The sequence below is a fragment of the Puntigrus tetrazona genome, chromosome 21 (assembly GCF_018831695.1).
Source record: "Puntigrus tetrazona isolate hp1 chromosome 21, ASM1883169v1, whole genome shotgun sequence".
Classification (NCBI taxonomy): Eukaryota; Metazoa; Chordata; class Actinopteri; order Cypriniformes; family Cyprinidae; genus Puntigrus; species Puntigrus tetrazona.
This window is the reverse complement of record NC_056719.1, coordinates 18,119,780-18,128,725: the sequence shown is the minus strand read 5'-3', so window position 1 is coordinate 18,128,725 and position 8,946 is coordinate 18,119,780. Positions and strand designations below refer to the sequence as shown.

General features: G+C 37.0%; 1 pseudogene; it reads left to right on the top strand.

Moving 5' to 3' along the window:
• The first annotated feature begins 700 nt into the window (after window positions 1-700).
• Window positions 701-8,946, top strand: part of LOC122326379 — a 10,866-nt pseudogene continuing 2,620 nt past the window's right edge.

Here is an 8,946-nt window from a genome sequence, read left to right as displayed (position 1 = left end):
AGGAGATGCTTGCTGAGAAGCTAAAGCTTTCGGTTTCTAACGAAGAAATATCAATGTTTTATATACGCCAGCATCATTTTAATATCAGTGTTGGAAACGTGTGTGCCACTTATTATTTGGTAAATGTTTTTCTTTTAAAAAACACATCATTGCTGAATAAAACTATTCATTTCTTTAAAAATGCAACCGTGTGCTTCTATTTATAAGATATCTGTTTTTCACCGGGAGTGAAAGCTCTGCAGCTGTTTCTTGACTCATTTGTGGTTAAGCACCAAAGAACCGACTTGGCTCGGTGTTCAGCGCTAGCCCTCAGTAGTAAGCACGCTACTTGGTGTATAAAAAGTCTATTTTTAACTCTTTAGCAATCTTCAGTTGAAGTGCAATGGGATGTAAACCACATGTGCACCTCTCTAACTCTCCCGTCCGGTTTCCTTGTAGGTTTTGGCTGACCATGGCGAGGTTTCTGGTGTTAGCGCTGCTGACTCTGTCGTCCTTCTCTTCTCCCACGCGAGCCGAAATCTTCACGTCCATCGGCACGCTTCCTATTCTCCATCTTTTTAGCGGCGTGAAAGTCATCCGGAGTTTAAAGTCCGATTAAACCGAGTCGAAAAGTGCTCCAAGACCGCTCCCTTTATACGGGTCTGGCTCACTTTTGCTGAACACTTTTGGTCTTTTAATGCGTTCTCTCTGTACAGGCCAAATGACAGACCTGATCTTTACCGGAGAGGAGCTCGTCCAATCCCTGAAGGAATACATCGAAGCAGAAGAAATGAAGCTTGAAGCTGTGAAGAGGTGAATCTCTCACTACGATATTTTTTTGCCGTTTGACCGCACGTGACTCACCATTAACTTGTTTCCGTCCGTCTCTTGGCTTCAGCTGGGCTAACAAGCTGGATATGTTGACGCGTGCGTCTACGTCGGACCCCGAAGGCTTCCTGGCTCACCCGGTGAACGCCTACAAGCTGATGAAGAGACTCAACACCGAGTGGACGGAGTTAGAGAGTCTGGTGCTGCAGGACCCTTCGGACGATGCGGCACATCGGCAACCACAGAAGGTTAAGCGTGAGAAGCGCGAGTAAAACGCGAAGGGATTTAGGATAGCCGCATGTTATGTGACACTGTAATTTTGTGGTATGCTTGCTCCGATGCAGTTTTATCTCTCGGCATTATGTGTTAAGCCTCCTTTTGATACGAGAAGAGCTTCGTGCCGAGGCACACGGTGAACGTGTTTGAACCGGTGCAAGGAGACTATCCCAGAAGAGGCAATAAAATAAAATAAAATAAAATAAAATAAAATAAAATAAAATAAAAAGGATTTAAAAAAAATTATTCAAAAACCTATTTTCTATTTAATATATTTTGTTGCTGTCTTTATTACATTCTTCGTTATATTTGTTACTTTTAAAGCCTTTTGTTAGTCTTTGACTCAATAATTTGACTAAATGTTTGCATTTATTTATTCATATTTCTGAAGTTGATCAACATTAAGTAGAATTCGTATCACCACATAATCAGTCATACAGTGTCCCGTTGTGACGCAGCGTAATGCAGTATAGCGCGTGCTGATTTATTTGAATGCGGACTATTCCCTCAGAATGCGGACTGTTAGGGAATGAAGCATCAAGTTAGCTTCTAGTGACTCCTGTGTAGGGGTTATGTGTGAAGTCATGACAGCCGTTCACTTATTTTCACTGAACTTGTGTGAACTTGTGTTGCAGCATGTTGCCACGTGGAGCTCTCACTTGAGCGAAAGTCACGGAGGCGATAACATACGGTCATTAACACAGGAAATGAGCTCACGCTTTACCGAATGCATGCATGCGTGTGTGAAAGACACAAGCGCTCATTCGATCATTTACTCATCATTGGCATAATAGGGAGCAATGCAACTATTTGTTTGCCAGCAAACATCTTTTATGTGAGAATAAAGAGACATGAATATGACATGAGAGCGAGAAAATAACACGAGATCCATTTTTGGGTGAAAAATCTGTTTAAGTTAAGATAGGAAGATGTCTATTATAGAAATATTTTTAATAATGATAACGCTGTTGTCCAATAAGAATCATGCAGTGCGCGAAGCACTGTGTCTTTAAAAAAGCAATCAGTTGTTCTCAAATCTGTTTTCAGTGAACACCAGATGCCTTAAAGCCATGACCCAACAAAAGCGTGTTTTCTCTCCTTCTGAAGGCTTCATATCGAACATGTCCGTGCACAGACAGTATTTTCCCAGCTGAGGAGGATGAGAAGGAGCAGCCAAGGCGCTCATGCGTCTTCAAGACACGTACAAACTGGACTCAGAGAGTTTCTCCAAAGGCAAGCTGCCAGGTCAGAGGCAGTACTCTGGTAACTCCAACTCTTGTTTTCACCTCTTTGTTTTCTTTCGCACAAGGCGCTGCGTTGAGCGGTGGGTTTCTGAGACGTAGGCCGGTGATAACGGCATCCATGCATGCAAACACCTCCACCGCTCGAGTCTGCAGCCGTTTCCTGCCGTGGGAGGCGAACGCAAGCGAGGAAAGCGACCGAGGACAGATTGGTTCTGTCCTGCTGCAGCGAAAAGAGATTTTAAGTCAGTTATAGCCAGCCTTATTATGAAGATGACTTACTGAAGGCGATCTGGTTCGATTTTGACGAGAATCTAACCAGACCATGCTCACAAAAAGTTGGATTCGATTTCGAAGAACGCATGAGCTAGCTTTTAAAAGAGCTCACCAACGAGGATGTGAGGCTGTAAACCACGACCTGAGGCTTCAGAAGCTGCTTGTGTTTGTGAATGGTTGGGCCAAAAATATAAGGCTGATCTGTTGGATACGGACCAGCATGTTCCAGTATCCCCAAGTCGGGCATTTTATAGTTTGTTGTGTAATGTTGTGTTTTATAAATGAACTGGAGTGTTGTTACGAACAAGCAACGAAAACTGACACTGCGGCCAGCGCCATCTAGTGGTCAAAAACCATAACAACATTTTTAAAAAAAAGTCAATGGCCTAATATGCCATTACTTCTCCTAGACTGTTGGTATTATTTTTTACAAGTTCTGAATATATTCAGATTTTTCAGTATTTATGATTCACGGTTTATGTGATTTATCGTCATTTCATATTTTAAAACATTTCCTTTTCATTTAGCTTGTTGAAGCACCGAAATGACTACAAATACAGTGAGGCGAATTGAAAACATAATAAAAAAAAAATACAGATATATTGAAAAAAAATTATAATGAGCAGCAAAATTACTAAAACTTTAAAATGAATGAATAAATAACTGCTGTTGTGATAACTCAGAATCGTAAAATATATAAAAATGTTGCAGTCAGACAATAATGGCGCTGGGATCACAGTCGGAGAATCTCTCTCTGAAAGCTAGGTTTTGAGCGGTTTATAAATCTCCTAAGCGTGCACATGACTGAAAATACGTCCTGGTCAGTCTAACAGCCGTGTTAAAAAGCTGTCTGTCCGCAGGGGTTCGCGCTCTGAGGCCGAGCTGACGGTGGGCGACTGCTTTGACATGGGCAAGCTGGCCTACAATGAGAACGACTACTACCACTCGGTGCTGTGGATGCAGCAGGCGCTCAGGCAGATGGACTCGGGAAGACGCCAAGACGCCCAAAGCCGATATTCTGGATTATCTGAGTTACTCAGTCTATCAGATGGGCGACCTGCCACGGGCCATCGAGCTCACCCGACGCCTGGTGGCCATCGGTGAGCGCTTATTTATTTATATATTATGTATAATGTAAAATGTGTAAATTATGTAATGTATAAAATTAGAATATATGAATTATTAAATGTATATTATATAATATATGTATTTATATATTATTTATACATGTGTAAAAAAAAAAAAATATATATAGATATATATATATATATATATATATATATATATATATATATATATATATATATATATATATATATATATATATATATAAAAAAAATATATATATATATATATATATATATATATATATATATATATATATATCTTAAATTTTAAGAATGTGGCCAAAACATAACTATCACTAATGAAAATGTGCAGTCACTTGCTTGAAACATGGGATGTTTTGTCAGAAATAAAGTAGATCGAATGATCAGATAAGATGTTATCGTAGTGTTTTCTTCAATCGATGGATGTTCAAACTAATAAATCCTAAACTTTGAAATCATGATCAACTTTTTGCCTTTTACAAAGAAAGACTGGAATGAAAATAAAACGAATCTCATTATTTACTTTAGACATGCTGTTAAAATTGTAATTGTTATTGATTTACCTTTAAAACTTAACAAACGTATCTTTAAAAAAAAAAAAAACATTTACATGGTATATGTAAACAAAATGTTAATGTCAATATAGCCCTTATTTTTAAACTATATATTGTTTTATTTTGGTACTGAGAGATTTGAAAAGAAAATATTCAACAATTTTCTGAAATTTTTTTTTTTTTTACGCTCAGATTCCAGATTTTCAAATAGTTGCCCAAATAGAGTTTTATCCTAACAAGCCATCATTCAGCTTTAATGTGTGTAAACCTCAATTTCAAAAATGGACTCTTATGAGCAATTAGCATATATATATATATAACATGGAATCCAAGAAAAATGTCATGTGTTGTTTCTTTTTTTTCTCTCTCAATCTTTGTGTATTGCACGCTGTGCAGATCCCAGCCACCAGAGGGCAGGAGGAAACCCTGCGCTACCCGAGCGGCTGCTGTCTAAAGAGCTGAGGGACGGGGCCGGAGCCAGCAGGAGCCAGCGGACGAGAGGCCCATTCAGCTGGACACCTACGAGCGGCCCAAAGACTACCTGCCGAGAGAGAGGTGTAACGAGGCGCTCTGCAGGAGAGGAGTCAAGATGGTTAGGGCAGCTTATACATATGATAAAAGTTCATTATTTTCTGTCATGTACTGATAAACATCAGACTTTCATATAGTTTAGATTCATTACGCACAACTGAAGTAGTTCAAGCCTTTTATTGTTTTAATATTGATGATTTTGGCTCATGAAAACTCCCAAAATTCGCATATTTCATCCGACCAATAAAAGAAAAGTGTTTTTAATACAAAAAAAGTTCAGTATGTTCAGTTATGCAGTTATGTGTTTAATAATTAGGATGTTTTTGTTTTTTAATGAAGAAGTCTCTCATGCACACTAAGGCTGCATTTGTTTAAAAATGGTGAAATATTATTTTGCTTTTCTATGTGAATATATTGTATGCTGCAATTTATTCCTGGGATCAAATCTCAATTTCCAGCATCGTTGCTCCGGTCTTCAGTATCACTTCAAAAAACATTTCTGATCATCAAAGTTGAGTAGAGTTTTTTTGAAGGATGCATTAAATTGATCGAAAGTGACAGTAAAGATACTTACGATGCAAAAAAAAAATAATTAAATCAATGTTTTTGAACATTTCTTTTTTTTCATCAAAGAATCACAGTTTCAGCAAGTGTATTAAACGGCAAGATCTGATCAACATGCTTAATGTTAATAATAATAATAATAACTGAATTCAGATTCAGCGTGTTAGAGTGATTACTGAAGGATCACGTGACACTGAAGCTTGATAAAGAATAAATTACACTTAGTTTAAATGATAATATTTCACAGTGTTGCAGTCTGTCCTGCGTTTTTGATCAAATTCGCCTCCTTGGTGAGCATCGAGGACGCTTTCTTTACTTTTTCTTTTTTTCATTGCAATTAATTTCCCTGCAGACTCAGAAGAGGCGCGCCGGCTGTTCTGCCGTTATCAGGACGGGGACAGGAACCCTCGCCTGCTGCTCCGGCCCCATGAAGGAGGAGGACGAGTGGGACAGCCCTCACATCGTCCGCTTTCTAGAACCCTCTCCGACGAAGAGATCGAGAAGATCAAGGAGCTGGCCAAACCTAAGGTGAGCGTGCAAACCCGGGCAGGCGCCTCAAACGAATGATGTGGAAAGTAAATGTAAATAAAGTAAAGTTTTGCATTAATTGAGATGATTGGAGCTCACGAAAGGCAAGAAGCCAGTATCTGTAAAGCATTAGAGTATTGTGCTAAAGGAGATCTGACCAACAACTGAGTGCATAAATGAACATAATTTAACTAATTAATTGCAAATCCTTTTTTTTTTTGATTGATTGATTTTAGAAAATAAGCTCTAAAAAACTTTTGTAATGTTTTGCCTTACACGTGATGACTCTAGAATTTATAAGATCTTTTGTAATTTAAGAATAATAATTTTAGAATTTATGAAAAATAAGTTACTTTTTTAAGGATGTTTGTTTTAAAAAAAAAATGCATTTGTAGGCATATTTGTGTCTTTAATTATTATTATAATTTTTTTATTTGGTGCCAACTTAATCTTTTGCTTTGCTTGATGTTGATTCGTTTAAAAAAAAGTAATTTAATTTAATAAAAAAATGAAAACAATAAATTATTTATATATATATATATATATATATATATATATATTAATATTAATATTTAATATACTGCTACATGTGAGTTTGTCCTTTTTTGCTCTTGACACACAACCTGACTGAAATCTAAATGTGAATTTAAGCTAATTCTGAGCTGATCTCTGCAGCTTGCGAGAGCCACTGTGAGAGACCCGAAAACAGGCGTTCTGACGGTCGCCCACTACAGAGTCTCCAAGAGGTGAGCACTTCTCACATGCAGCCGTCCGTTGATTTCTCAATGCTTTAAAAAGCGTCTCGAAGAGGAGATACGCACTTTCCGTGTTCCCTTTCGGACACGTCTGTGTTGTCAGGAAACTAAACGGACCTGCTCTTCACTGAAAGTCTGTGGTGTGGTCCGCAGGCTGATATTAATAAGTGTACTTACTTGCTGTCGTAATAGAGCCGATGAACAGCTGTGATTTTCTTTTGTAGCGTGGTTAGAAGGGAAAGACGATCCAGTGATAGAGCGGGTCAATCAGAGAATAGAGGACGTCACCGGCCTGTCCGTAGACACCGCAGAACTTCTACAGGTCATTCATACAAAACACATACAAAATACACAACATTACAGAAATAAACTAGCTAAAATTAAGCTTTTCATGTGAGAACAACTAATTCTTAAGTGCTTGCTTAGGTATTCTGTATTATGACACCTTAAAGGTATAGTTCACCCCAAAATTTAAATAATTCCAATTAACTCAAAATGTTTATTTTTTGGTGAACTATTCCTTTAAAATAAAGCATAACCTTATTATATAACATGGAACAGAGTATACTGAGTAATGCACCGTGCAATAACAGAAATACACAAAATATTTCAACTAACAATGTTTTGGTTGCACTTTAGTTCAGGGATCAATTCTCACTGTTGACTATGAGCTATGAGTTTTAATAAATGTTTATTTTTGCTTATTAATATTAAGTGCGGCAGTTGTTAAGTTTAGATACAGTGTGTGTAAGTGGCATAAATTATGCTCATGCAAGGCATTAATATGTGCTTTGTAAGTAATAATAAGCGGCACGGATGCTAGTAAAATGCATGCTAGTTAATAGTGAGAATTGGTTCGTAACGTAAATGTAGTTTTTGATCGACAGGATTTATTTCTCACAGTGCATATATAAACTGAGTTTGTGTGAAAAGGGTTTCTTATAACTTGTGTTGAATCGTAGGTGGCCAACTATGGCGTTGGAGGTCAATATGAACCACATTATGATTTCTCAAGGGTAAGAGCTTTGTGCAAGAACTGCATCCTTCTTACAACTATGTGACACGATATTTCACACGAGAACAGCGATCAGTGCATGAAGAGATATCAGTGACAGCTCTCATTAAAACAGTGCAATGTCATAGTAATATTTGTCTGGTAATTAAGAAGTATATTTCAGCGAGCTGTTTTTACTGTCATTCGACACACAATATCCATTTCTCTACTTTTTTCATATTTTGTCTGTAAAACAAACCCAATTTCTGACAGTAATAGGTGTGTGTGTGTGTGTATTTTATATATATATATATATATAATATATATATATATATATTTATAATGATATGCATCTGCGTGTACATATTCATAATTTTCATGTTATATATTTTATTATTATTTTTGTAATTTATAAACAACTTTATAAACATAATAATATAATATATTTATGCATGTGTGTGCATTTGTATATACATAATAAACACACACACACGTCTTATTTAGTCAGTCTTAGATATCTCCATGTATCAGTTATTTAAAAAAAGGATCATTTATTAATAACAGGAGAATGGAAGTGGGTAAGTAATCAGTAGCTACTGAGGTCAGTCTAAAGTGTTTTTTTGGAATTGTAGAAAGTTTTATTCTATTTCATAATGTTTTATGTTGGATATAGTGTGTCACTTGATGGCAAAAACCGCATTTTAAAACGTGTATAAGGGTATGTTTACACGACAAGTACTGAAAACAGAAGTTTTTTATGTTTGCATGCAGATTAGATTTTTTTCGCTGTATTATTCACTCCAGGCCAGTAGATGGCGATGCCACTTTTGTGCATGTGCATTTTTGTAGTTTACATGGTAACGCTATCATTTTCAAAAACCTTCTCTCATGTAAATGAACAGCCAAAGCGCATGACGTTTTCAGTTGTTAGTTGAACATTGTGGTGTAAAAAGTTGGAGTAGCGCACTTTTTTTTTCTTGCTGGTGGTAATAAATTTCCTGAAAATGTCATAGGGATGTTTATTGTTAATGAAAATGGGAATGCATTCGGCATTTTATAAACCAAAGCGTTTAACAAATGTTTGCAAATCTGTTGTTTATATTGAACGTAAAGTAGCGTTGCCTCAGAGGCGGAGATATACCCTGCTGCGCTTCAGTCTGGTTTAAAAATTACAAACGTCTGTTGCAGCGACCTTTTGACAGCAACCTCAAGGTTTATGGAAATAGACTTGCCACCTATCTGAACTACGTAAGTACATGTGCTGTGCTTCTGCTTCTCTGCCTGTCTTTACTCTAAAATTTTATCTTCATA